This window comes from Ricinus communis, chromosome 9 (assembly GCF_019578655.1).
Source record: "Ricinus communis isolate WT05 ecotype wild-type chromosome 9, ASM1957865v1, whole genome shotgun sequence".
NCBI lineage: Eukaryota > Viridiplantae > Streptophyta > Magnoliopsida > Malpighiales > Euphorbiaceae > Ricinus > Ricinus communis.
The window spans coordinates 21,885,037-21,888,167 of record NC_063264.1 but is presented as its reverse complement, the minus strand read 5'-3'; the positions used below and the strand labels follow the sequence as shown (position 1 = coordinate 21,888,167).

Below are 3,131 nucleotides of genomic sequence, written 5' to 3'. Positions count from 1 at the left end.
TGCAAGGTATCTCAAGATTGTTAACTTAACAATGTGGGAGAAATACTTCTCAAAAATTAATAACTTAAAAATGTGGGAGAGACACAAATCCCTAAATATCAACAGTTCTTACTTGAAAGAATCTTTTACAAACAACTGGAAGATTGTGATTCAATTACATCTGTCTTCCCCTTTGATGATGAGATCTTCTTTAACTTACCTTTAAGAGCAAAAAGAGAAAAAGAAGAAGATGAAGAAAGAAGCACTAATTGAGACATGTTAGTTTTTGCTTGCGTTGACACTTTATAGGAGAGACAATTCATTTTGTAGGTCGCAGTCAAGATCCTAGTAGATCCTCCCTAAATCAAGACTGCAATTAGCTATTCATTTTATATACTTAGCATGGCCCGAGACATGTCTCAGGCCATATTTTAATGTAGGATATAAATAGTAGGTCCCACTATATATAATATATATAATGATTATATTTTGATGTATTTGAAAGTATTTTATATAAAGGGTATTTAAGTATTTCTAAATATATAGTAAAACTTACAGTTTGAAAATATTTCTTTCTTTGTAAGAAGAATCTTATCTGAAACTATTCATTTGCAAATTTCTTTACACATCCTTTACAACCTTCTATCTATACAAAAATCATTTGCCAACTCTTCTAGAAGCCATAATAAAGGAGCGGCAATAGTGAAATTTCATTGGCACAAATGTCGTTGATTTGTTCTTACATGGCGAAATCTCCTCCGTGAGCCGACTAACTGAAAAAAAGGTATATTCTATTAAATTTTCCATTTCTAGCAATATATTTAGCTATGGTATTTGTTCTCAAGTGTTGCCTCGCAAAAATAATTTAAGCAAGAACCCATCTTTTTGAAGATATATTGAGCAATGATTATTGAAGTATATGAGTAGAGAAATTATTTTGGAAGAAAAATATAGTTAAACATCATGCATTTTATGTGTTTGATAAAATGACTAGGAGATAAATTTTTGGAGAAGTTTTGATCTTTAATTGCATTTCTCAAATTTCAGCTACTTGGTTTCTTTCATTTTATACTTTTTTAGTGATTTCGACCTTCTGGTTCCTTTTCTTTATGAGAAAATAAAAAGGTCTCATCTTGGTCATTTATTATTCTTGAAAGAGTTTTAGTTTTTTTAGATTTTTTTTAGTATTGAAGACGAGACTAGTGTCTATTGCTAATTTTGGAGGTATTAGTTACGTCATTTCAGTTTAGAATAAGATTGAAGTTTGAAAATTAAGTTTGAAAATAAATGAAAGATTATTATCCCAAAAGGCAAAACTCTTATTGTGCCAGAGAACACCAATATATGCCTACAAATGAATTTGAAAGAGTAGATTTTCCATAAATAATTGGACATATTTTGTTTGATTCTTCAAAACTTAGCAAACCCCACTAAGGCCTTGAAATAACTTTTTTTTTTTTTTTTTCAAAATTTGGCAATACAACAATTAGACTTGTCCAAACCAAATAAGTTCCTCGCTCTTCTCCACCACCTGAGACTATATTATTATTATAATGTGTTATTGCTATTGCTATTGATATTCAAAAGATTTAATACCAACTTTTACAATTAATATTTTTTAAACTGTTTCAATTCTGTGCTATTTGTGAAACATTTTAAAGTATTTTAGGAGATCAATTCTATTTTAGTTCTTTTTCATGGACTATTTAAAATTTTATGTTACTCCATAATTGATAGTAACTTTGAGTAAAATTAGATTCTTATCTTATTTCATTTTCAATGTAAGTTGGCACAAAATATGAGATTGAAGTATCTTGATTGTGATAAGTGGTACTAAAAGATCCTTAATTGGGGGGTTGTAAGACTGAAACTTTCACCCAATTAGGTTAGTTTCTATTTGGAAGTATTTATTTTCTCATTGTAATGTTGTTTTTGTATATTTTCCGGTTTGTCAAAATTTATAGTTATTTATTCTTCAAAATATAAAAATAACGTGGAGTATTTGATTAGTGCGTTTATAGTAAATAATTTATTGTCGAAATATAAACACTTATAATTTATATTTTTTACTCAAGTTAATGGTACCCAAACACGTTCAAGTAGTAAGACAACAAGATATGGGTAAATGAAATATATGTAATAAACATGGACTCTCACAGTACTAATATTTTGATTGAAAAGGAAAAAAGTTCTTCATCTGCGAGAAATAAAAAAGCCTATCGCATATATTTAATTGTTTAGTAGCAATGTTTGTATACTCTTTAAAATAGTAAGATATTAAATCAACTGATATGATATATTTTTATATTATTTTTGTTATAGAGCCCAACATTGAGAGATAGACCTTTTGTATTGCATGACTTGGTGAAAGATTTGCTAGTAGAAAAAAATGGAGCAGATTTATAGAATAGGTCTTAAAGGACTATTGCATGCCGAGAAAATTAATAAAGAACTTTATGAATGTAATATATTTTTGTATGAGGTTATTACTGATTAAGAATTAAAAATATAATGTGAATACTTTAAGTATAATATTTACATTGTTAGTTATATATATATATATAGTTGTTTTTCTAGTTACATATTAGCATTTCATGTGTTAGATTTGTTATTCAAGGTTCAATACGTGCAGTTAAACATATTACATGATCAATGAAATTTACTTCACTATAACTAATATGTACTTCATTATCATTAAAATGTACTACCTTTTGTTTTAGATGTTTTATACTATTAGTGACGTGTAATGCATTTGTAAGACAATATCTGTGACTATGCTCAAAATATAATACATTTCTAGTGAAATGCACTTCATTGTCCCTAAAATATAATTAGATTTCCTCATTTGCCATGGGATTTCGCCACTCTTATTGGCAATCTATTTTAATTAGAAAGTAGTAGTTGAATCTATTCTAAATTGATAGAAATTATTTTTTGTTTATTATATATTTAATTTTATTACTATTTATATATATATATTACTTATTTCATATTATTGGGTGGGATTTCTCTTTTCCATGAAATTCCATCCACTATCTTGACAAATTTTATTATATTTATAAATTATAAAGTGAATATCCTAATTAAAATAAAATAAAATTCTTTATTTATTATATTTTTATTTTTATTATTACATTTTTTTATATTATATA

At 26.6% G+C, this 3,131-nt stretch overlaps 1 long non-coding RNA gene across 1 annotated transcript; it reads left to right on the top strand.

Moving 5' to 3' along the window:
• The first annotated feature begins 542 nt into the window (after positions 1-542).
• LOC125371047 lies at positions 543-2,784 on the top strand. The gene is made up of 2 exons (XR_007217234.1): positions 543-763; positions 2,302-2,784. It is a non-coding gene; the product is annotated as an uncharacterized LOC125371047 (long non-coding RNA).
• The last annotated feature ends 347 nt before the right edge of the window (positions 2,785-3,131 follow it).